General features: G+C 44.4%; 1 protein-coding gene across 3 annotated transcripts in view; it reads left to right on the top strand.

Annotated features, from left to right (window-relative positions):
- The window catches only part of RAB3IP (RAB3A interacting protein), a 108,976-nt gene that overhangs the window by 3,446 nt on the left and 79,254 nt on the right, over nucleotides 1-26,276 (top strand). The window contains exon 2 of one of the 3 annotated variants that reach the window (XM_073620055.1): nucleotides 2,103-2,172. The exons of the other annotated variants lie outside the window; for them this stretch is intronic. The gene's annotated coding sequence lies outside the window, so the exon portion shown is untranslated. The remainder of the gene's footprint in view (nucleotides 1-2,102; nucleotides 2,173-26,276) is intronic. 3 annotated transcript variants of the gene reach the window in all.

Below are 26,276 nucleotides of genomic sequence, written 5' to 3'. Positions count from 1 at the left end.
GTAAAGTTAGTCTGTAAACCAAGGTCTGTTTTGTTAGTTTATAGCAGTAGTTTGTTATTTTATGAACTTACAGCAGGCTGTGGCCATCTTAAGTATGGGCATCTGAAGCCAGACTGTATTTCTTCCTGGATCTCGTTCTTGCAGATCTCGCACATGCTCAGTGCAGCACAAGCAGTGTAATAGGTTTCAGGTCAGGTTTCCATAGCAACGGCAGTGTCAGAGGAAGTTGCCACCCCTTCCCAGAGGGCATTGCAAACAGGAAATGATGCGATGGGCCACGGCCAGGGAGGAGGAAGTGAAAAATGAATACAGTAGGTGCTGAGAAAAAAAATATACAATTCGTTTACAGTGCACAGTTTAGTGAGGGATGCTGAAGAGTTGTAAAAGTGGGTGGAACTCCACTTTAAACACTAAACCTTTTTCTGACGTTTGTTGGTTTCAAGTTAAAGCGGAGTTCCACCCTAAAGTGGAACTTCCGCTCATCGAATTCCTTCCCCCTCCGGTGCCTCAATTTGGCACCTTTCAGGGGGGTGCAGATACCTGTATAATACAGGTATCTGCACCCGCTTCCGGGCATAGCTAGCTGCAGCTAGCCGCAAATGCCCGCCACCCCCCCCCCGTTGTGTTGTGGGAAACACACAGTTCCCACAACACAATGGGGACCAGTGTAGACGCGCAGCGCGACTCGCGCGTGCGCAGTAGGGAACCGGGCATTGAAGCCGCAACGCTTTACTTCCTGATTCCCTGACCAAGGATGGCGGCGGGGGCAGCCGAGAGACGATCGATCGGCTTCGGCTGCTGACATCGCTGGACCCTGGGACAGGTAAGTGTCTATTTATTAAAAGTCAGCAGCTGCAGTATTTGTAGCTGCTGGCTTTTAATATTTTTGCTTAAGGTGGAGCTCCGCTTTAAAATCATTTTTTTTTTTTTTTTTTTTTGCCAGAAAATTACTTAGAACCCCCAAACATATATATTTTTTTAGTAGACACCCTATAGAATAAAATGGTGGTTGTTGCAATATCTTATGTCACACTGTATTTGCGCATATATACACGCTGACTTTTTTAATAAATGGACACTCACCTGTCCCAGGATCCAGTGCTGTCCTCATCCGGCTGGTCTCTTCACCGGTCTTCGGTGACGGAACGGACATCTGAGCTGTAGGCAGCCAGCTGTGACTGCTTGGGGCTTTACAGCTGGCTGCTCATGACACATGTGCAAGCTGTGCTATCTGAATGGTTCTGCAGCTTTCTGGGACCTGTGATGTGTCCTAGAAAGCTGCGAGGCAGGAGGGGGGGGGGGGGGGGGCAAACGTCCACTTGGATAACCGCGATCACCCCCCAAAAAATAAAGTGCCAAATGTGAAAGAGGCAGGGGGAAGAGGAGGAAGAGCAGAAGTGTATTTTTTGAGTGAAGTTGCGGCCTTCTTAAATATGGGGAAATGATTCGTGTAGCATTTATTTCCTAGAATCCATTTGCCCTTAGCTCAAGCATGCATGCAGGTGGGTGTGTGCGCTTAGCTGAGAAAACCCCTTCTCCTCTCTTCCCCCTCTTGAAGACTCCTGGGATGTATGACATAATTTGCCTCGGCAAGAAATCAGGTAGTAACTGAACAAATGTAAAAAAAAAGTTTAAAACCAGGAAATATGATGTACTTTTTTATATACTGTATTTACTAATGCTAGCAGCATGAGGATTAGGATTAATCGGTTTTGATTGGGAAAGTGAAGTTCCACTTTAAAGCGTACGCATATGAAGCACCATGTTTTTCCCACACGGGTATAAATAAGTGTTTTGTGCATTCCTCTGCAAAAAGTCCCATTAAAGTCAATTGGGATGCAGCCACTGCACGGACTCAGATGCTGCTCCCAACCTGTCATTGGTGCAGGTACACAGCCCCAAAAGCTGACATCAATGGGACTGGCTGTATGGGATTGGGGGGTTGATTAAGAACAGGTTTGCAGTTCTAAAGTTACTGACTTTTTACTTGGCACATGCTTTTTCTTATCTGCATGCATGTTCCAGATTTGTGATTCAGAGTGTTAAAGCAACAAGATCAGAATGGCAGCCAGGCAACTATTACTTTCTTTGTTCTCCTGCAGCTCTGTACAGTCCCACAACAGTTTTCTGATACTGATGCAACAAAAAAGGTTTAAGTCATTTCATCTACAGGTGAGCCTGCAAACCCCCTGCCCCTCTTCCTTAAGCCTTAAAGATGGTTTACTGTAGGAACATAGAGGTCACCTTTCTGACACAAAGGGGGAGAGTTACTAAAAGTGGTGCACTCAGAATCTGGTGTAACAGTTCATGGTAGCCAGTCGGCTTCTAACTTCAGCTTGTTTAATTGGGCTTTGACAATAAGCCCCCGTTCACATCAGGGCGAATTGACATGTCAAATCGCGTGCCAAATCTCAGCCTATTGCCAGGCAGTGGAACTGTCCAAATTGCGGCGCCACACCAGTTTCCGAAAGTAGTTCGTGCACTACTTTTGGTGAGTTTGGGGGTGAATGCAATAGACATCTGTGCATGAACCCGCACAGATGTCTTTCAAATTGCCCCCGAACTCGCAATAATATGCGGGTTTGAAATCCTGCGAGTTCAGCTAAACTTGCAGGATTTCAAACCCGCCTCCAATGTGAACGTAGGCTAAAACCTAGAAGCTAATTGGTTTCTATGCAGAACTGCACCTGATTTATGCACCATGTAGTTTTAGTAAATAAACCTCCACGAGACACAATAAGGACGTTTTGCATATCTTAGCAGCACTTCTTTAAAAAGACTGGCTACATACCTTGTAAATTGAATATTTTCTGTATGCAATCTTTATACATTATACATAATTAATGAAAAAGATGCACATGCATATTCTTATGGTTTTTTTTTTTTTTTTTTTTTTTTTTTTTGTGTTTAGTATTAAACCTTCCTCAAAAAAAAAATTAAAAAATGATTTGCTGTGTTCCTGTGCTATTTGCTTTTATCAGTTCGCTGCTGCAATGGTAAACATTTGTTCGACCTAATCAGATTTATATTTTTGTTTTTTTCCTATTTGGCCTCATGTACACAGGCCTAGTTTTTTGCAGGAGAAATTGATCTAGGAAGTATAAACACAATTTCTCCTGCATCTAGATGTACTTGCCTTTTATATGCGTTTAGCCGAGATAAAGGTGGATTTGATTTAAATCACTAGTAAAAAGGCTTGATTTAATTCAAATGGATTTAAATCATAATTTCTTTATCGTACATCATGGGACTCCCCTATATAACCCCTCCTCCTTCCAGGAGTACCTCCATTTTTTTTGCCAGTGTCTAAGGTGTCTAAGGTGTTGGTTACGAATGAAGATGTGCTCTGAGGAGCTCCAGGAGGGCTGCAGCCTCCTCTTCTCCTTCTGGTCTCAGACCGAAGCTGCCGCTGTTCGAAACTGTTAGTGCGCAAGAGGCTGAGGTTTTTTCATTGAAAGAGGGAGGGTCGGGCAAGGGGCGTGGCTTAAGCGGTCGGCGCCGTGTGCAGACTCAGCGTCCTTGGAAAGCACATGGCGCACAGACAATCAGGTTTACACCTGAGGGGGCTTAAAAGCTGTGCTCTGTGAACAAAAAGTGTACACAGGAGTGCTGGAGCACGTGAGGGGTGACACAGGCATTTTCAGTACAAGAAAAGACATTATTGTTTAGCATCAGATTAATCTATGCTGCCATTGTTTTTCCTACTATTGCTCAGCAAATAGAACAGTTCTTAGAGTATCTCTGCTTTTGTGCTTAGCACTATGGCTTCCATGGTTACTACTAAGGCATCCAAGGTTCCACCCCCAGGCGCTGGGAACTCCAGCCATGCCTCCACACTGTCATCCTCTCTGGAGATACCAGATATGGCAAGCCAGGATGAGTCTTTGGAACCGGTTGGTGGTGCAACTGCTTCTCACACTTCAGCCCCTGTATACGTGACTGAAGATCCATTTTCCTCTGCCCTGCAGGGCTTAGAAGGAAGATTAACGGCTTTAATGCATCCTCCATCCAAGGGGATAGGAAGCGTGCTAGATCCCTCTCTCCCACTTCAAACCCTTTACCAAGGGAACAGTGGGGACAAGATGAGGTGTTACCCTCAGACGATCGAGAGGAAAAACAAGCCGATTATTCCTCTGCGGAGGAAACAGCTGATGAATGAGCTTCACAATCTGAGGTACAAATCCTTACAGATATGGTTCATTCCACTTTCATGCTTTCCCTAACAGAGTTAGCTGAAGGTCCAGTTTCCTCTTTGGGTTCTTTGAAACCGTTACAACCTTTGCATGCGTTTCTGGTTCATACATTACTGAAAAGGCTAATTTATGCTGAATGGGATCATCCGGATAAGCATTTTCTCCCTCCACAGAGATTCTCAGTTCTCTATCCCATGGAGGAAAAATTCACCAAAAAGTGGAAGGTTCCAGCAGTTGACGCTGCGATTTCCAGTGTGAATAAGAGTGTAACTTGTCCAGTAGACAGTGCACAAATGCTTAAGGATCCAACACATAAGAAGTTGGAATTCCTGTTAAAATCCTCTTTTTCCTTAGGAGGGACCGTTGCTCAGCCTGCAATTGCGGCAATAGGCATCTGTCAGTCCTTAAAGGACCAATTCACAGAGGCTCTTAAAGAGCTTCCTGCACAACAGGCCCGTGAGTTGGCCGAGTTACCAAAAGCATGATGTTTTGCCATAGATGCTATGAAGGATTCTATTCACCAGGCGTCTCGCCTTGCGCTTGTGCTAGTACACATGCGTAGGACCCTTTGGTTAAAGGATTGTTCTGCCGAAGAACCTAGCAAAAAGCTTCTGACTAGTTTGCCTTTTCATGGGGAGCAAGTATTTTTGATGATGATTTGGATAAATACATCCAGACGATTTCTAGTGGTAAGAGAGTACTCTTTTGCCAGTCAAAAGAAAGTAAAAACGTCCTTCATTTAAACAGACCTTTTCCCTTGAGCCAGGGGCATCCGTCTCTAGGCAGTGGCGACGGCCTCCACCGTCAGACTCTAGAGGAAAACCTCAGGGTCAGACCCAGGCACAAAAGAAGACCTGGGGCCACAAATCTCCAAAGCAGAATACTAAAGCCTCATCCTAAAGAGGCGCCCCCCTCACCAGAGTGGGGGGGAAACTTCTGAAATACTGGCAAAGGGAAATTCAGGTCAGATGGGTTATCTCCACGGAGTTCCCACCGTCTCGTTTTCCTGAGATCAAACGTTCCCAAAGACCCAGGGAAAAGGCAATCCCTGTTTCGGGCATTAAACCGATTATTGGCTCAGGGGGTGATCATGCAGTTCCCCACAGAAGAGCGAGGTTTGGGGTTTTATTCAAACCTGTTTACGGTACCAAAGCCAAATGGGGATGTCAGACCCATTCTAGATCTAAGGAATCTAAATCAGTTCCTGAAGATCTGCTCCTTTCGCATGGAGTCAATCAAGACAGTAGTTTCCATCCTACAAGGAAGAGAACTTATGGCTTCCATTGACATCAGAGATGCATATCTGCATGTCCCTATATTTCCTGCTCACCAGAGATTTCTGCGGTTCGAGGGAAGAACAGCACTTTCAGTTTGTAGCCTTGCCCTTCAGGCTAGCTACAGCCCCCCGGGTGTTCACCAAAGTCCTGGCCCCACCTCTAGGCAGGCTAAGGGCACAGGGCATAACAGTCTTGGTGTACCTAGACGATCTATTGTTAACCACTTAAGGACCAGCCTCGTTTTGGATTTTAGGTGTTTACATGTTTAAAACAGGTTTTTCTGCTAGAAAATTACTTAGAACCCCCAAACATTATATATGGTTTTTCTTCTAACACCCTAGAGAATACAATGGCGGTCATTGCAATACTTTTTTTTTGCACCGTATTTGCGCAGCGGTCTTATAAGTGCACTTTTTTTGGAAAAAATTCACTTTTTTGAATAAAAAAAATAAGACAACAGTAAAGTTATCCCAATTTTTTTTTTATATTGTGAAATATAATGTTACGCCAAGTAAATTGATACCCAACATGTCATGCTTGAAAATTGCGCCCGCTCGTGGAATGGCGTCAAACTTTTACCCTCAATCTCCATAGGCGACGTTTAAAAAATTCTACAGGTTGCATATTTTGCGCTACAGAGGAGGTCTAGGGCTAGAATTATTGCTCTCGCTCTACCGGTCGCGGCGATACCTCACATGTGTGGTTTGACCACCGTTTTCATATGCGGGCGCTACTCGCGTATGCTTCTGCGCGCGAGCTCGTCGGGACAGGGGGGTTTTAAAAAAATTTTTTTTTTATTATTTATTTTACAATATTTTATTTATTTTTACACTGTTTAAAAAAAAAAAAAAAAAAATTGTGTCACTTTTATTCCTATTACAAGGAATGTAAACATCCCTTGTAATAGAAAAAAGCATGGCAGGACCTCTTAAATATGAGATCTGGGGTCAAAAAGACCTCAGATCTCATATTTACACTAAAAAAAAAAAAAAAAAAAAAAAAAAAAAAAAAAGTCATTTAGAAAAAATATGCCTTTAAGAGGCGTGGACGGAAGTGACGTTTTTGACGTCGCTTCCGCCCAGCAGTGTCATGGAGACGAGTGAGCGCCATCTTGGCCTCACTTGTCTCCAGACAAACCACGGAAGAGGACGCGATCGCCTCCGCCGCTACCGACGGCTCCGGTAAGCGGCGGAGGGCACCGGATCGCGGCGGGAGGGGGGGGGCCCTCTCCCGCCACCGATAAAAGTGATCTCGCGGCGAATCCGCCGCAGGGACCACTTTTATCTGAAAGCCGGCCGCCGCACGAAAACGGGGATACCGGGGTTATGGCAGCTAGCTGCTGCCATAACAACGATATCCCCGTTCAAACTTAGGACGTATATAGTCGTGCGGCAGTCGGGAAGTGGTTAATAGACCAGTCAGTGGCTCGCTTGGAGCAAAGTGTACGCATTAAAACCAGTTACCTGGAAAGTCTGGGTTGGCTACTCAACCTAGAGAAGTCTTCCTTAAAACAGCTAAGAAAGCTGGAGTATTTGGGCCTGATAATAGACACAGGCCAGAAAAGGGTGTTCTTCTCTCCGGCAAAGATCAGATCCATACAAGAGCTGGTATGGATGGTCATGTCAAAAAGAGATCCCTCAATTCGTCTTTGCATGAGGTTGTTAGGAAAGATGGTAGCGTCATTTGAAGCAGTTCCCTATGCACAGTTCCATTCGAGACTGTTGCAAAACCGTATCCTGTCTGCTTGGAATAAAACGACCCAAGCTTTGGACTTGCCAATGCGGCTGTCCCCAAGAGTGTCCCAAAGCCTCAGTTGGTTACTAACCCAGAATCTGCTGAAAGGAAAATCCTTCAGACCAATCATCTGGAAAGTAGTAACGACAGATGCCAGCCTCTCAGGCTGGGGAGCAGTACTAGAGCAAACAACTGTCCAGGGACAGTGGTCAAGATCCGAAAGAACCCTGCCCATCAACATCCTAGAGATTCGGGCAGTGTGTCTGGCTTTGAAAACCTGGACCTCCAGGTTAAAGAATTGTCCTGCAGGATCCAATCTGACAATGCCACGGCTGTGGCCTATATCAATCACCAAGGGGGCACCAAGAGTCTCTCAGCTCAGAGAGAGGTGAACCATATTTTAACTTAGGCATGGGACATTCTTTTCTGCCCATCGGCAGTTTATATCCCGGGAGTAGAGAATTGGGAGACGGATTACTTAAGTCGCCAGCAGTTATTCCAAGGGGTCTCTTCACCCCCGATGTCTTTCAGGCTGTTTACCAAAGATGGGGGGACTCCGGACGTAGATCTTCTAGCGTCCAGATTCAACATGAAGTTAGTCAACTTTGTGTCCAGGACAAGGGATCCATTCGCATGCGGAACAGATGCGTTGGTGACCCCGTGGGATCAGTTCTCACTGATCTATGCTTTCCCCCCCTTTTCTGTTGCAGCCACGGCTTCTTTGCTGGATCAAGCTGGAAAGAAAGCCAGCAATTCTGGTAGCACCAGCATGGCCCAGAAGGTCATGGTACGCAGAAATCCTAAAGATGGCAGTAGAGGGTCCATGGCCCCTCCCACTAAGGCCAGACCTGCTTTCACAGGGGCCGATATCCCATCCTACTTTACAAACGCTAAATTTAATGGCCTGGCTATTGAAACCCACATTCTGAAGAAACGTGGGCTTTCCAGGTCAGTTATCTCAACTTTGATTAATGCAAGGAAGCCACCTTCCAGAACTATATATTATAGAGTTTGGAAGGCTTATGTTTCCTGGTGTGAAACCAAGGGTTAGCACCCTCGGAGATATATCATAGGCAGAATTCTTGCCTTTCTACAATTGGGCGTAGAGATGAAGTTGTCCCTGAGTACTATTAAGGGCCAAGTCCCAGCCTTATCAATTTTATTTCAGACCGCTTGCTACGCATTCTTTAGTCCGGGGTTTTATGCAAGGGGGGATGCGGATTAATCCGCCAGTTAAAACACCCTTGAGACTTGAATTTAGTTTTGTCAGTATTACAAAAACAGCCATTTGAACCGATACAGCATATTCCCTTAGTCCTTCTGACAAGGAAGCTGGTATTTTTGGTTGCTATATCCTCAGCAAGGAGGGTTTCAGAATTGGCTGCTCTTTCTTGATATTTGATTATTCATCATATTTGATTATTCATGAGAACAGAGTGGTATGCCCTCGTCCACGCTTTTTGCCAAAGGTAGTTTCAGGTTTTCACCTGAACCAAGATATTGTCCTGCCATCGTTTTTTTTCAAAAACCACGTTCCAGAGAAGAAAAGTCACTACGTTGTCTTGATGTGGTGAGAGCAGTGAAAATCTATTTTAAAAGCAACTGCTCAGATTCGTAAGACTGATGTCTTATTTATTCTGCCAGAGGGTCCTAAGAAAGCACAGGCAGCGTCGAAATCCACTGTCGCTAAGTGGATTCGACAGGTGATAATTCAAGCTTATGATTTAAAGGGTAAAATTCCCCCGTTTCAAGTTAAGGCACACTCTACCAGAGCGGTTAGTGGTTCTTGGGCAGTGCGTCACCAGGCCTCCAAGGCTCAGATCTGCAAGGCCGCAACTTGGTCTTCAGTGCTTACATTCACAAAATTTTATCAAGTGGATGTAAGGAGGAATGAGGATATCGCCTTCGGACGCAGTGTGCTGCAGGCAGCAGTATAAGTTCTCAGGTCTGGGGGTGCCCTACGGGTTGTGTCTCCCTCCCCTCAAGTAGCATTGCTATGGGACTTAAGGCTCTGTGTCCCATGATGTATGATAAAGAAAATAGGATTTTTATAACATCTTACCTGTAAAATCCTTTTCTTGGAGTACATCATGGGACACAGAGGTCCCTCCCATCTTTTTATGGGGTTTAAGTATATTGCTTGGCTACAAAAACTGAGGTACTCCTGGAAGGAGGAGGGGTTATATAGGGGAGTCAACTTCCTGTATTGGGTATACCCGTGTCAACACCTGAAGGTGGCCCATAACCCATTAAGTAATTACTTAAGGCTCTGTGTCCCATGATGTACTCCAAGAAAAGGATTTTACAGGTAAGCTGTTATAAAAATCCTATTTTTTAAAGAGCAACTGTCATCTTTCTTGCAGCAGCTCCTCCTTTGACCCGCTGTTGACTCACCGACAGTCCCATTCACTTTAATGGGACAGCTGGTGAAGCGGAAGTGACACAACAAGGTTAGGGATGTGGCGGCAGCAGGTGAGTGGATGCCATGAAGGATCTGAAATGACAGGTGCTCTTTAAAAATTATGATTTAAATCCATTTGACTCATTGTTGCTAGTAAATAGAATATTTAATATTTGCAAACAAAATGAAGGTTTCCTATTTAGAATATTAAGGTTAGTAAAACCGCGATATCAGAACTGCTTTAATCATACAGTTTGTAGTGTACATAGATTTGCAAAACAATGGGATAAAGGAATATTCCTGAACTTTGTTTTATCTCGTGGTTACTGTGAAATTGTGTGAATGCATCAATTCAGTGCATGTTATCTCAGCTTGCAGAGCTTGGATTCGTTGAATGAGTTTACCAAAAATGTACAGTGGGGACGGAAAGTATTCAGACCCCCTTAAATTTTTCACTCTTTGTTATATTGCAGCCATTTGCTAAAATCATTTAAGTTCATTTTTTTTCCCTCATTAATGTACACACAGCACCCCATATTGACAGAAAAACACAGAATTGTTGACATTTTTGCAGATTTATTAAAAAAGAAAAACTGAAATATCATATGGTCCTAAGTATTCAGACCCTTTGCTCAGTATTTAGTAGTAGCACCCTTTTGATCTAATACAGCCATGAGTCTTTTTGGGAAAGATGCAATACGTTTTTCACACCTGGATTTGGGGATCCTCTGCCATTCCTCCTTACAGATCCTCTCCAGTTCTGTCAGGTTGGATGGTAAAGGTTGGACAGCAATTTTTAGGTCTCTCCAGAGATGCTCAATTGGGTTTAAGTCAGGGCTCTGGCTGGGCCATTCAAGAACAGTCAGGGAGTTATTGTGAAGCTAGTTATTTTAGCTGTGTGCTTTGTCTTGTTGGAAGGTAAACCTTCGGCCCAGACCATTTACAATGCTCATTGCAGCTCGCACATGTGCAGTGGGCACCTGGATGTGAAGCCGCAAGCTGTCACAGCCTGGTGCCCACAGTTAACATGCCAGTACCAGGGACAGATGGCAGGAGATGAAACTGGCTGGGGTGAGCACATCACTGGTTTGTTGGACAAGTGCAGATGCCCTTTTAGAAATGAACTCCAGACACCTCCTGAATGCATGTATTTTGGCACCCTTGTGCATGGGGCCTTAAAGTGATTGTAAAGTCTTGTTTGTTATTTAAAAAATAAAAACAAATGACACACTTGCCTGCTCTGTGTAATGGTTTTGCAAAGGGCAACCCAGATTCTTCTCTTCTCGGGCCCCTCTTTGCTGCTCCTTGCCCCTTCCTCCTTTCTCCTGTCGAATGCAGACTTTGACAGCAGTGGGAGCCAATGGTGCCGCTGTTGTGTCTTAGCCAATCAGGAGAGAGAGTGCCGGACTGCCAAGGGACTCGTGGATAGAGATAGGGCTCAGGTAAGTATTAGGGGGGGCTGAGATGGGCTGCTGCACACAGAAGGTTTTTTATCTTAAAGTGGATGTAAACCCACTCTCATCCTTTCTAAACTACTGCCATAGGGGTTATCTATAAGGATATACATGCCCTCTGCATGTATCCTTGCCTGTCAAATGTCTCCCCTCTGTCTGTTATGAGACCCGAAAAACTGCAGATTCTGTGGGTGGGTCTGTTGTCCGGAGTATGGTGGTTGGAGTTGTGATGTCAGTAGACTCCTTGCTCACCTCTACACTCCCCCTGTCAACATGCATTTTCTCCTGTGTATTTCTTACACTGTACTTCTGCTATGATCACTAACATCCAGTCAAAACCCAGAAAAGTCACCACATGACTTCAGCATGCCCAATCATGCTTAGGTGTGGAGCAGCCAATCCTGGGAGAGCTGGAGAAGAAAGGGGGAGGGGATCTGAAGTGCACTGAATGTTTCTCTCAGGCTCCTGGGTGGGATATGTAAGTCATCCGTCACTCACAGCAAGGGGGAGAAGGACTCCTATTTCTCTGTGTGTCCTTTTTTTATCTCACTGAAAAAAGAGCTGGATTAACTCTTTGTGGCAAGACTGGGCATAGAAGACATGAAATCCTATACTGTACAAGGTGTAAGCCTTAATTAAATTCCTTTTTTTTTTTTTTTTTTTTCTTGCGGGTTTATATCCACTTTAATGCATGAAATGCATTAAGATAAAAAATCCTTCTGCTTTTACAACCCTTTTAAAGCAGAGTTCCACCCAAAAGTGAAAGTTCCACTTTAAGGACTCCTCACCCCTTACATGCCATATATGGCATGTCATAGCTACCTAGTTTTGACAAGTACCCAGCTCCAGTTCTCTTCTCCCCCTTCCTCCCTGTAATCTTCTGGGAAACGTCATGGGTCCCAGAATATTACTGTGCCATTGAGGAGGCGCAGCGTAACTCGCGCATGGGCACGTGGCTGTTACAGCTGGGTGCCCACACTTGTGATAGCGGCAAGGGAGCGAACGGAGGGTTCAGGCGGCCGCATAGCTGGATCATGGGACAGGTGAGTGTGTGTTTATTAAAAGTCAGCAGCTACACTTTTTGTAGCAATATCTCAATGAACACAATAACAATTTTCAACATTTTGACACAACTGAGTTTTATATAGAACATTTGTTAAGCTCATTACATAAAAGTAAGGTTAATAATATAGCTTAGATTACAAAATCGTCAGTTTTACTCAATTTAGTTGAAGCAAAAATGAATATACCCACAAAAAAAAACGACTACATCTAGTATTAAGTCTAGGTTCACATCTATGCGGCTGTGCTTGATGCGTTTTTCAGGCACGTTTTGCAGTGCATTTTTAAACTAGGTTTTTATGCGTTTTTGCATGCAGTTTCCATGCATTTCGCGTTTATGTTTTTTCTTTGTAAACGCACTGTATATAGCCGGTTGCTGAGGAGGGGGCTGGGAAGCCGGCCTCCGCGTCCTTTAACAACCAATGAGTCATCAGCTGTCAGCGGGGTTCGCTGGAGACAGCTGAATGCAAAAAAAACGGCGTGGGGTCCATACCAGGCCCTTCGGGTCTAGTATGGATCTGCCGGAGGGGACCCCCCCCCCCCCCCCCCAAAAATCCATACCAAACCCTTATCCAAACATGCAGCTGGGCAGGTCAGGAAAGGGAAGGCAAGAGCGAGCGCGCCGTACCATACCAGGCTGCATGCCCTCAACATGGGGGAGGATGGTTGAAGGGCCTCTTCCCGACAACCCTGGCCGGTGGTTGTTTGGCTCTGCGGGTAGGGGGCTTATCGGAATCTGGAAGCCCCCAGATCTCGGCCCCTCCCCCTATGTGAATAGGTATCGGGTACATCGTACCCCTACCCATTCATCCCAAAAAGCAGTGAAATGTAAAAAAAACAAGCCGGTTTTTGACATGTTCCTTTATTAAAAAAATTGCTCTGAGTGGTCTTCTCCCCGAGCCGTCGGTTACCCGCTTAAAAAAAAAAAAGCCGCTTTTCTTCTGTGGCTGTCTTCCTCCATTGCGTTGTCACCTGCTGTCTGCCATCACTTGTATAGCCATGGGGCGTGGCCGTCCAATGACGTCACCCGGAAAGCCCGCCCCTTATGATGCTTGGATGACTCATCGGTTGTTAACCACTTCAATACAGGGCATTTTCACCCCCTTCCTGCCAAGGCCAATTTTCAGTTTTCAGCGCTGTCGCACTTTGACAATTGCACGGTCATGCAACACTGTACCCAATTACCCAGGTTAACTGTAACCTAGGGAGTGATTCTAACTGCAGGGGGAGGGGACTCACAAGGGGAGGAGACCGATCGGTGTTCCTCTGTACTGGGAACACACGATCGGTCTCCTCACACCTGACGGGACGTGGATCTGTGTGTTTACACACACAGATCCACGTCCCTGCTCTGTTACCGGCAATCGCGGGGGGCCGGCAGACATTGCGCCTGCTGGGCCCCTGAGTGACGTGGCGGGCGCATGTGCCCCCTAGACGGCCGGGAAGCAGAGGACGTCATATGACACCCGCCCAGGATGGGAGATCCTTCCTGCGAATGTCATTTGACTATGGGCGGGGAAGCAAGTGGTTAAGGGCGCAAAACACACAAAAAAATTGCATCGCAAACACAACACTTGCGTTTCTGGTACAATTCCGTTGAAGTCTCTTACACGCAAAATGCTGAAAAAAGTCCTCGACCCTTAACAAAAACGCACCGGTCGCAAAACGCATAGGTGTGAACGTGTACTATAGGAAACCAGGTAAATGGACTGTAGTGCATTTCTGCAAACTGCAAAACACACTAAAAAACGCATTGGTGTGAACCTAGGGTAAATAAACAAGTTGGCGACATATTGCAACATCTATCCTTATCCATTCTTCAAGAACGACCTCTTTCAGAGGCTGGATGGAGAGTGATGCTCAACTTGTCTCTTCAGAATTCCCCATAGGTGTTTGATTGGTTTCAGATCAGGAGACCTACTTGGCCACTGAATCACTTTCACCCTGTTCTTCAGAAATGCAACAGTGGCCTTAGATGTGTGTGTTTTGGATTATTGTCATAGTTGCATAGTTGGTAAGGTTGAATAAAGACACCAGAGTTCAACCTGAGTGAGTGTCTACAATTATCCCTATTTATTTAAGGTACCCATATAGTGCCGTCAATTTTACGCAGTGCTCCACACATATATCGCACACTCACATCGGTCCCTACCCTCAAGGAGCCCACAATCCAAGGTCCCCAACTTGCATTCATATACTAGGGCCAATTTTTTTGGACAGAAGCCAATTAACCTACCAGCATGTCTTTGGAATGTGGGAGGAAACTGGAGTACCCGAAGGAAACCCACGCAGGCACAAGGAGAACATGCAAACTCCAGGCAGGTAGTGCTAGGCGAGAGTGCTACCCACTACACCACTGTGCCGCCCAATAAATGTTGTAAAAGTTCACGACGACCAAGGACACGGAGCGATGGTAGTATCTTCTTTCAATATAGAGCAGTACATCTGTGAATTCATGATACCATCAATAAAATGCAGCATCCGACACCAGCAGCACTCATGCAGCCCCAAAGAAGGACACTGCCACCACCATGTTTCACTGTAGGCACCATGCATTTTTCTTTGTACTCCTCACCTTTTGCATTTAACATTTTATATTGGTCTCACCACTCCAGAGTACAGCATTCCAGTAATAGTCTTCTTTTTTTCAGCAAGGGCCCTGGCAAATTCTAGGCGGGCTTTTTTGTGCATGGGCTTTAGGAAAGGCTTCCTTTGTGAATGACACTCATGCATGCCGTTCCTCTGCAGTGTACAGCTAACTGCTGTGAACTAGCATGGCAATTTAATTCAACCCTTCTCATCAGACTGTCCTGCCCAGGTGTTTAAAAGAGAAGTATGGTTTTCTTCTTTTTTTAGATTCATACTTGCCTAGGTGGATGCAGCATCGGTCCCCTGGTGCCTCTACAATGAAAACCGAGCGATTGCTCCATTTTCACAGCTCCGTGAGCAGAGAGCTGCAGACTGTCAGTCACAGCTCTCTGCTCTTCTCCCTCCTCGCTTGTTGGAGCGCTGAGCTGGGGAGGGGGGCCGGAGCGAGCCATCTCAGGCTCTCAGCTGCTTGCTGAGAGTCTGAGACGGGTGTCAGTCCATCCAGGCACCTGCCGGATTCAGACTCCCATTGTCGGGATGACGCGGTGCCTGGACTGATACCCATGACGTCAGCAGAGAGCTCTCTGCTGAAAAGGGGTCACAGGAGTGCAAAACAAATTGCACTCCTGTGATCCATAGAAGTCCAGCCAAACGAGCTTTGGTTGGACTTCTTCATTACCTTCTGTGAACGGTCTGGACGTCTCTGTGAGATGGTTGCAGTTCCATCTTTGTTACATTTTTGTATCACTTTTTTCTACAGTATTCTGACTGATAAGTAAAGCTTTGCTGATCTTCTTGTAGCCTTCACCTTTCGTGTGTAAAGAAATTTGTTTGTTTCTCAGACCTTGTGACATTTCAGCAAATGGGAAGGACAGGGCTTTCTTTGTTTAGTGCCGGTTCACACAGAGGCAACCCGACTTACAGTGCGACTTTGCAAGGTGATTTGGAGGAGACTTCAGCACGACTTTGCGCAACTTACAACGCGACTTAAAGTTGCCTCCAGGACAGGCGACTTTGGCTATGGCCAATCACAGAATAATCAGCTCTGTGGGAGGGAGGGGGTTGCCTGGGTAAATGTAGGAAGTACCTGGGTAAATTATTTTTCTTTTTCCTGTAAAGTCGCTGCAGTATAGATAGAGATCCGACTTGGAGGCAACTTCCATTGAAATCAATGGGTACAAGTTGCCTAGAAGTCGCCTTGAAGTAGTACAGGAACCTTTTCTGAAGTCAGAGCAACTTCAGTAGTGTGCATTAAGATGGCTCTCATTCACGTCCAATGGAATTTCTTTTGTCCAGCGACTTGGAGCAACTTGAGGTCTGACAAGTCGGATCCCAAGTCGCTGTAGTGTGAACCGGCACTTAAGTAACGTCCTTTTATAATCCACTGTCTGATGAACCTGTTTAATGAGTAATTAGATTCACCTGTAGTTGATTTCTTGTTAATTGGGATTTTGTTGTCTAAAACAGTGTTTCTCAACTCCAGTCCTCAAGGCGCCCCAACAGGTCATGTTTTCAGGATTTCTCTCAGATGAAACAGCTGTGGTAATTACTAAGGCAGTGAAACTGATCAAATCACCTGTGCAAAATAATGGAAAGCCTGAATACATGATCTGTTGGGGCGCCTTGAGGACTGGAGTTGAGAAACACTGGTCTAAAATATAGCTCTGCTCCTAAAGCCTCGTACACACGCTTAGATTTTCGAAAGACCGACCGTCTGTTTTTTGTGGCAAGCTAGTCTCATGTTGAAAGTGAAGAGGTTACTCACAATATGAAAATTTTCATATGACAGAACACAACGTCAGAAGTGATGTAATGCGTTGAATAGTTTTGTATGTATTTTGTTTCTGAGCATACGTAGTCTTGCTCTTTCTTTCTATTTTTTTTGTACGAAAACTGTACTAATGAAACGAAAAACGGACGTGGGCGTTCACATCCGACAAAAATGTTATAGTCTGCACGTCCAGCTTTTTGTCTGACGAAATAGCAAAATCGGCTGTAGAAAACACCGCACTATCGATTCTGAAAATCGTCAGACGGCTCGTCGTACAAATTTTTCCATCCGATTTTCGTATCGTGTGTACGGGCCTTAAGACTTTTATTGGGTTGTATTCATGGTTTTGAATGAATTTGTTAGGAAGAATACTTTTTTGTGTGTACAAATTAACAAATCTTGGTTGCAATCAATGGCCTACATTTGTGAGTCTTTTGTAGTATAGTGTCCCATAGAAAATGTTGATTCTGAAAGGAAAGTAAAGGTTTTCTGACAAATCTGTTGGGGTGTACTCATTTATGCTGAGCACTGTGTACACTGTATATCAATTAAAGATGAACCCTTCCTATTTTGAAGTGTCCTTGATCGTTTTTCAGTTACAAGTATTGCAATATGAACATTCTATAATTTTAAGATATTCATTGCATGCCGTATGAACGGAGATGCTGCTAATAAAAACAATAATACGTGTGTCTTTGTGCATGCTGTATGTGTTATCTGCTTAAAGCATGCAGACGCTCCCTACAGAAGCTTACTCTGAATATTATTTTTTTTTACAAGCGAAGCCAAACTTTGCTAAACGCTTTATGGGAGTAAATGCATTTAGATCCTTTGATTTGTATAGAATATGTAAATTGCTCAACAAATTGGAATGCCTCTCATTTTGGTAATAATTGTGGTGTATTGTAAAATGAGGCAGCTTCCTTTTTTTTTTTTTTTTAAGGTTTCATGCTAATTGAAAGTGTATATAATTCAACAGGTTATTTGTTGGACAAATAGGGGGAGATTGATTACTAAAACTGCACACAGAATCTGATGCAGCTCTGCATTGTACCCAATCAGCTTCTAGATTTTATTATCAAAGCTTAAAGTGGAAGTCTATGCAAAAACTAAAATCCCTGCATCTATAGACACCACAGATCGAACGCTAACCTCTCTATCCCTGTAAAGAAAAAATATTAGTATACATTTTTTGGAAGCTGATCTGATCTGCTCCGACCGGATCCCACGCTGAGCTGTCAGCCGCGGCTTCACTGTAGAGGAGATGGACGACAACGGAATCCCCATAGTAACTCTATGGGTGACGTCACTTCCCATTCATTTCACAGCTGTTGTCGGCCATGTCCTCTGCAGAGCTTCCGCCGCTGGAGATCAGGTCGGAGCCAGTTAGATCGGCTTTCAAAAAGGTATGTATACTAATTTTTTTCTTTACAGGGATAGAGAGGTTAGTGTTAGATCCGTGGTGTCTATAGATCAGGGATATGCAATTAGCGGACCTCCAGCTGTTGCAAAACTTCAAGTCCCATCATGCCTCTAGGTGTCATGCTTGTGGCTGTCAGTCTTGCTATGCCTTATGGGACTTGTAGTTCTGCAACAGCTGGAGGTCCGCTAATTGCTTATTCCTGCTATAGATGCAGGTATTTTAGTTTTTGCATGGACTTCCGCTTTAATTGAACATGCTGAAGTTAGAAGCTGACTGGTTGCTATGCACAGTTAAACCAGATTCTGTGTGCACCAGTTTTAGTAACCCCCCCCCTTCTGTTAGCTGAATAGTGATATGATTGGGCTGTTATAAGGTTGTGCAGGCCTTTTTAAAGCTTGTCTAAATCCAAGAACAAAAATTGCATTTATTCCTTATCTATTTAGGGCCACAGTAAGGCCTCATGCACACTACAGCTCAAAGCTGCTGCTTCTACAGGCGTTTGCGCTGTTTTAAGCTTTTACTTTTCTCTGCCTGCTAACTTCCCTCCATATTGGCCAATGTGTCCATGCACGCTGTAGGTGGTTTCAGGAGTTTACAGACAAAAAAAACAAAAAGTGTGTTTGTTTTTTTTTTTTCTTTCTTTCCTGACTGTAAACTCATCAACATCTGCTATTGCTCCTTTAGCAGAAATTACTTAATGTGGGCATTTTGTATAACTGTGTACCTATCTCTGACTTGGGGTGGATTTACTAGATGCAAATGGGCTGTTTACGTTATCTGCGATTGCACCCAAATTCAGCAGTGCACTGCAGTACTGTCTATTTAAGCTGTCTGTCTGTTTTGTACCTCGTACAGGAAGCATCAATGAACTATTTGGAGCACTCAACAGCACCCTGGTAGTTCATTGTAGATCTCCCATTCACAGAACTCCTGTGAATGAATTATGCGGCTGGGTGGATGTCAATGAATGACAGCGAGATCGGAAAGAAGATCCCCGACTCGCTGTCACAACAGGCAGATTTACACAGAGGTCTAGTGCTAGAATTACTGCCCATTATCTGACATTCGCGGTGATACCTCATGTGTGGGATGATCTTCAGGACCAACACTTGCGTTTTGCTTTTGTGCAAATTTTATTATGGGCAATTTTTTTTTGTTTTTTACACTGTTGCTTTTTAAATGTAAACATCCCTTGTTACAGCAGTAGACATGTTGACAGGTACTCTTTATGGAGAGATCTGGGGTCTATAAGACCCCAAATGCCTCCCGTGCCCTTTAAAAGCATTTGATCACACCAAGATCTATGTTTTCAAATGTTTTTGAAAATGGCGCCAATGACATCTGGGTAAACCAGAAGTGATGTCAGGTCATCGCTTCTGGGTTACCATAGCCGAGAGCCGAACAAAGACCGGCATCATCCTGGTATAACCACTTGAAGTCCAGCTACCTATAGGTATGTCGCTCGTCGGCAAATGTTTTTAAAATCAGATGTCTTTTAAAATCCCTTGCCAGACCTGTAGGCACCCACGAATTTCCTTATAGGTGCTTTATTAAGCTATATTGATGTTGGCATCAGGAAAGCACAAATGTCACTAGCAAAGAGACCCTAGATACTGTGTCTGAGGTTTACATCAGACAAGTTCCACCTGAATACTCTCTAAGGAGGTTATCCTCTTTTGTCACCTAAACACTTGAAATATGGTAAATCAATAGTGCCAGCGTTCCATTGCTCAAATAACACCTGCAATTGAACTTTAGTAACCCATAAAGTAAAAAAGTGAAATATTAAACGTGATCAAACAAAGTCCAGAAATTATTATAGAAAACATCAATTTCAGCGACCCCACAGCTGTGATGGAAACCAGACTCAAAGAAAGCCAGATGACACCCTTCACACTCATGCGCTGCTTACCGGGTGGAGTGTGACCCCCCCCCCCCTAATGAGAGTGGTCAACACGCACTTTTATTACAAAGCCAATCCAGATGTTTTCTAATTTTTCTGGACTTTGATCACTTTTAATATTTTACTTTTTTCACTTTATGGATTACTAAAGTTCAGTTGCATGTGTTATTTTAGCAGTAGAGCACTGCACTATTGCTTACTATTGTTAGACCACATCTGCAAAGAATGATCCCAACGTGAGGATGTACGAGAACCAACATGAGAAGGTATACCAACATTTCAGGGAGAAAAGGGGAAGTGTCATTTTCTTCTGCTAAATGCACTGCAGTTAAAGGCGTGTTTAGCTGCAAATGGTCCACCCTGTGGAGTGGAGAGGGGATAGAAAACCTGTCAGGTTTTTATTGCGGTCTGTGTCCTTGTTAGGAAAATTCACTTTCTCTATTTGTTCTGTTTATTGTTATCACCAAAAGTGAAAGTAAACGCAATGCCCAAATTTTGGGTTGTTCCCAGAACAGTAATGGAGGGGAATTCTTCTGGTGGGGACAGTTTGGTAATCTGGGATTCTTTCACCTTGAAGGAATTTCCTCTCGCTTCCTGTTTTGGCTATGGGACAGAAAGTGGAAGGAAATCTCCCCAGTGGGACACAGATAGCAATATAAAATTGAGAAGGATTATAACTCTCCCTTAGGCTTCATGCACACGAGACGCCAGTGCAAACTCTGCTGAACACATGTTTTTAAAAGCTGGAACCGTTTTGCCGCATTTGCATGTCGCGTTTTACTGCGTTTGCATTTAGAAGCGTCTGCAGAGCAGGGAATGACATTTTGCGACCCAACTTTGGGGCCCCGTATCTCAGGGCCACTTGAAGCTAGGAACCCCAAATTTGTGCTAACACAGTGGAACGAACACTACAACATATCCAAAGGTTCCTAGCACCAAGTGGCCCCGAGATACGGGGCCCCAAATTCGGGTCGCAAAATGTCATTCTCTGCTGCAGAAAAGTGCTTGACATTTTGCGACCCGAATTTGGGGCCCCATATCTCGGGGCCACTTGTTGCTACGAACCCCAAATTTGGATATGTTGTAGGGCTAGTTCCACTGTTTGCACACCAAATGTGGGGTTCCTAGCACCAAGTAACCCCAAGATACAGGGCCCCAAATTCAGAGAATGACATTTTGCGACCCAACTTTGGGGCCCCGTATCTCGGGCCACTTGGTGCTAGGAACCCCAAATTTGGATATGTTGTAGTGCTAGTTCCACTGTGTTCCACGCACTAAGTGGCCCCGAGATATGGGGCCCCAAATTCGGGTCGCAAAATGTCATTCTCTGCTGCAGTTTACCATCATATTTCTGTTTTTCTATTCCAAAAAATAGGGTTTCTTTTTAAAAACACTTATAAACGTGGCACCGGTGTTTAGCTGCGTTTGGCGTCTGAAACGTGGAAAACGTTTGCGTCTGAACCCATTTTTTTTGCTTCTGGAAAAACGAGGTTAAACACAACTGCCTAAAAATGCCAAAAAACGAGACTGTGTACATGGACACATAGGATAACATTGAATGGGTTCAGGGGCAGTTGAAAAGTGTCCAACTGCCTCTGAACGCGCGTTTAACAGCGTCTCGTGTGCATGAGGCTTTACCCTACCCGAAATTAAAGGCAAAACTATTTTATCTTTTTGTTCTAGTTTAACGGTTTGCTATCCTTATACTGCTTGCCATAGTAAATACGGTGAGGGGAAAAAGTATTTGATCCCCTGCTGATTTTGTACGTTTACCCACTGACAAAGAAATGATCAGTCTATAATTTTAATGGTAGTTTTTTTTTTAACAGCGAGAGACAGAATAACAAAAAAATCCAGAAAAACACATTTCAAAAAAGTTATAAATTGATTTGCATTTTAATGAGTGAAATAAGTATTTGACCCCTTCGCAAAACATGACTTGGTGGCAAAACCGTAGTTGGCAATCACAGAGATCAGATGTATGTTGTAGTTGGCCACCAGGTTTGCACACATCTCAGGAGGCATTTTGTCCCACTCCTTTTTGCAGATCCTCTCCAAGTCATTAAGGTTTCAAGGCTGACGTTTGGTAACTCGAACCTTCAGCTCCCTCCGCATATTTTCTCTGGTATTAAGGTCTGGAGACTGGCTAGGCCACACCAGGACCTTAATGTGCTTCTTCTTGAGCCACTCCTTTGTTGCCTTGGCTGTGTGTTTTGGGTCATTGTCATGCTGGAATACCCATCCACGACCCATTTTCAATGTCCTGGCTGAGAGAAGGAGGTTCCTCACCCAAGATTTGACGGTACGTGGCCCCGTCTATTGTCCCTATTGATGTGGTGAAGTTGTTTTGTCCCCTTAGCAGGAAAACACCCCCAAAGCATGTTGTTTCCACCTTCAGGTTTGACGATGGGGATTGTGTTCTTGGGGTCATAGGCAGCATTCCTCCCTCCTCCCTCCTCGCATGGCGAGGTGAGTTGATGCCAAAGAGTTTGATTTTGGTCTCATCTGACCACAACACTTTCACCCAGTTCTCCTCTGAATCATTCAGATGTTCATTAGCAAACTTAAGATGGGCCTGTACATGTGCTTTCTTGAGCAGGGGGACCTTGTGGTCGCTGCAGGATTTCAGTCCTTCACTGCAGTGTGTTACCAATTATTTTCTTGGTGACTATGGTCTCAGCTGCCTTGAGATCATTTACAAGATTCTCCTGTGTATTTCTGGGCTGATTCCTCATCATTCTTACGATTATTGTAGCTCAACGAGGTGAGATCTTGCATGGAGCCCCAGACCGAAAGAGATTGACAGTTATTTTGTGTTTCTTCCATTTGCAAATAATCACACCAACTGTTGTCACCCTCTCACCAAGCTGCTTGGCGATGGTCTTGTAGCCCATTCCAGGCTTGTGTAGGTCTACAATCTTGTCCCTGACATCTTTGGACAGCTCTTTGGTCTTGGCCATGGTGGAGAGATTGGAATCTGATTGCTTCTGTGGACAGGTGGTGTGTGTGGTTTTTTTTTTTTTTTTTTTTTTTTTTAATACAGGTAACAAGCTGGGATTAGGAGCACTCCCTTTCACACTGGGGCCGCCGTGCGTAAGCAGTAAAGCGTCGCTCGTTTTAGCGGCCTGTTTTAGCTGCGCTTTTAACCTTTGCTAGCAGCCGAAGCTTTCAAAGTGCTTTTCAGATGCTTTGGAAGCGGTGGCCATTCATTTCAATGGGCAGGGCGTTTTGGGAGCTCTGTATATAGCGCTCCCAAACTGGCCCAAAGATGCTGTTTGCAGGACTTTTCCTAATGTCCCACAAGCGCACCACCCCAGTGTGAAAAGTCACACTGAAATGAATGGGAGGTGGTTTTCAGGCGCTATTTCTATTGCTAAAACACCTGAAAACCGCCTCGGTGTGAAATGGGTCTAAGAGAATGTTCCTAATCTCAGCTTGTTACCTGTATAGAAGACACCTAGGAGCCATAAATCTTGCTGATTGATAGGGGATCAAATACTTATTTCATTCATTAAAATGCAAATCGATTTATAACTTTTTTGAAATGTGGTGTTCTGGATATTTTTGTTTATTCTGTCTCTCAATGTTAAAATATGGAAGATATCGGTGATAAATTCATAGTGCCAACATCCTTGGTACAAGACAAAAAAAACAGTTCCCCTTGGATTTGGACTTTACCTCATAAGTATGCAAGAGTATTGAGGTAAAAAAAATATACGTTTACAGATAATACATAGTTAAAAAGAGTGACATGGAGTGTACATTACAAAAGTAACTGATAATACAACTTGTGCAAGATGGTAGTATGCATGAGATATCCTTCGTCTGACGCGTTTCAGTCTGTTTTTAAGCACTGCTTCCTCAGGGGTATGTAAGATATCAAATCTAGTTGTTTCAGTCTAATATATGCAGACACTCCATATAGGTTAAAAACAGTACACAGCATAACTATTGGGAGTTGCTGCCACTCTCATCCCCATCAAACAGTAAGTTGGGTTATTTATGTGAATGAAAGGTTGCAACCGGTCTGTGTGAGGCCAGGACCAAACGTGGATGCTGTTTAATTTAGTGCCCCTCCTACACATCATTGTTGGCATGTTAGCCAATCATGTTGAGCCTTCAGTTCCAAGGATTCCATCTGTGGGCCTCAGTGGGTCTGTATTCCGTCCACACACTCTCCCTGAGGTTCCCTGCGATTTTTTTTTTTTTTTTATTATATATTTTTTTTTTTGGAACATTGACTTTCATTCACACATATAACCGAACTTACATTTGTTTGATGGATGAGAGGCATGGCAGCCCCCGATGGTTGTGCTGTTTTTAGCCTACATGGAGTGTCTGCATATATTTGACTGAAACAACTAGATTTGAAATCTTGCCTATCCCAGAGGAAGGAGTGCTTGAAACAGACTCTGAAACGCGTCGGGTGAAAGATCTCATGCATACTAACGTCTTGCACAAGTTGTATTATCAGTTGCTGTTGTAATGTACACTCCATGTTACTCTCTTTAACTATGTATTATCAATAAATGTATATATATATATATATATATATATATTTTTTTTTTTTTTTTACTTCAATACTCTTGCATACTTTATCTAAGTGCCGGCAAAAGTCCAAATCCAAGGGGAACTGTTTTTTTGTTTTACTGATGAAATAAACCTACCATTAAAATGATAGACTGATCATTTCTTTGTCAGTGGGCAAATGTGCAAAATCAGCAGGGGATCAAATACTTTTTATACTGTAGTATATTTACGTGTGTGTGTGTATTGTGTTGTTTTTTTTTTTTTTTCCATTAGCTGCTTCCTGTGTGTTGTGTTTTTTTTTTTTTTTGCCTAGGCCAAAATTATGTCAAACATCTCAGGAGTCTTCATTGACATTTTTTTTTTTTTTTTTTTTTTGCTTTCACCGAGAGGACAGGCTTTCTCAGCTAACTACCCCCTCCTGCCTGCATGCTTGAACTAAGGCAGATACATTCCTGGATGTGAATGCTACATAAATCATTCAAGATAGCCGCAGCTGGAAATGCTGGGGATGTGGGAAATTAGTGATTTTGGTGTGTGGTTCCCCTTTAATCCTTTAAATCATTGTCCTTTGACAAATATAGGTACTTGTTGTTTTCCTAGATCCTCTTAATTTTCACAGTTTTACTAATTATACTACATACAATTTTCTTCTGTACTACTATTTTTTAGTAGCTGGTAATGTGCTAATTTTGTCACTGGTACTTTTAGAACTCAAGCCATGCTCAGAAGCATGCTTGTTGGATCTAAAGCTCGGACATTGTTACATTGTTTGTTCCTTTTAACCCTGCAAGAGATTCAGCAATCTCCTGTTTGTAAGTCATCTGTTAAAGCCACTGGACCTGAAAGTGTTCATTACTGACTTCTTTACAATGCAGTATACAGAAGTTTGTTGCGGTGCGCAGGCAGGACGGTGAAAAAAGTCCTGCAAACCGCTTTTTTGGAGCGGTGAAGGAGCGGTGTATTCACCGCTCCTTCACCGCTCCTGCCCATTGAAATCAATGGGACAGCGCGGCTATACCGCGGCTATAGCCGCGCTGTACGAGGGATTTTAACCCTTTTTCGGCCGCCAGCGGGGGTTAAAACCGCACCGCTAGCGGCCGAATACCGCTGCAAGAACGACGGTACAGCAGCGCTAAAAATAGCGCTGTTGTACCGCCGACACCCCCCACCGCCCCAGTGTGAAAGGGGCCTTAAGGAGCTGTAAAGGCAGAAGGTTTTTTTTATTATTAATGCATTAAAGCAGAGGTCCGCCCACCGCTGCAAAAATTAAAAGCCAGCAGCTGCACATTCTGCAGCTGCTGACTTCTAATAATTGGACACTTACCTGTCCTGGAGTCCAGCGATGTCGGCACCGCAGTGGATGTTTCTATCAGCTGTCGGGTGCATGTTGCCTCCATTGCGAGTAAGGGAACCCGGCAGTGTAGCCTTATGGCTTCACGCCGGGAACTCTACTGCGCATGCGCAAGGCTCCGCTCCTCTCTCCTACTGGCCTGGCGGCCGAGGAGGGAGCCCGAGCGGTGACGCAAATATCCGCGTCTGAGGCGGAAGGGGAGGGGGGAGAGTACAATGATCGGAAGTTCCACTTTTGGGTGGAACTCCGCTTTTAGATAAAACCTTTTGTGTGTAGCAGCCACCCCAGCACCCCCCCTAATTATTTGCCTGAGCATCATGGGAAATGCAGTTCCAAAACATCTGGGGTGCCAAGGTTCGCCATCACTGGTCTAAGATACTCCTCCTGATGCGCTGAGACACAGCAGCAGCGCCATTGGCTCCCGTGGTTGTCAATCAGTCAGTCAGATTATCAGGGGAGAGAGAGGGCGGGGCCGGGTCAGGGCTCTGTGTCTGAATGGATACATGGAGCTGTGACTTGGCTCCAGTGCCCCCATAGGAACGTGTTGACTGTGGGGGCACTCAATAGGAGGGAGGGACCAGGAGCTCC

Source organism: Aquarana catesbeiana, linkage group LG03, assembly GCF_042186555.1.
Source record: "Aquarana catesbeiana isolate 2022-GZ linkage group LG03, ASM4218655v1, whole genome shotgun sequence".
NCBI classification, from domain to species: domain Eukaryota; kingdom Metazoa; phylum Chordata; class Amphibia; order Anura; family Ranidae; genus Aquarana; species Aquarana catesbeiana.
The sequence above is the reverse complement of the archived record's forward strand: the minus strand, read 5'-3'. Positions and strand labels throughout refer to the sequence as shown.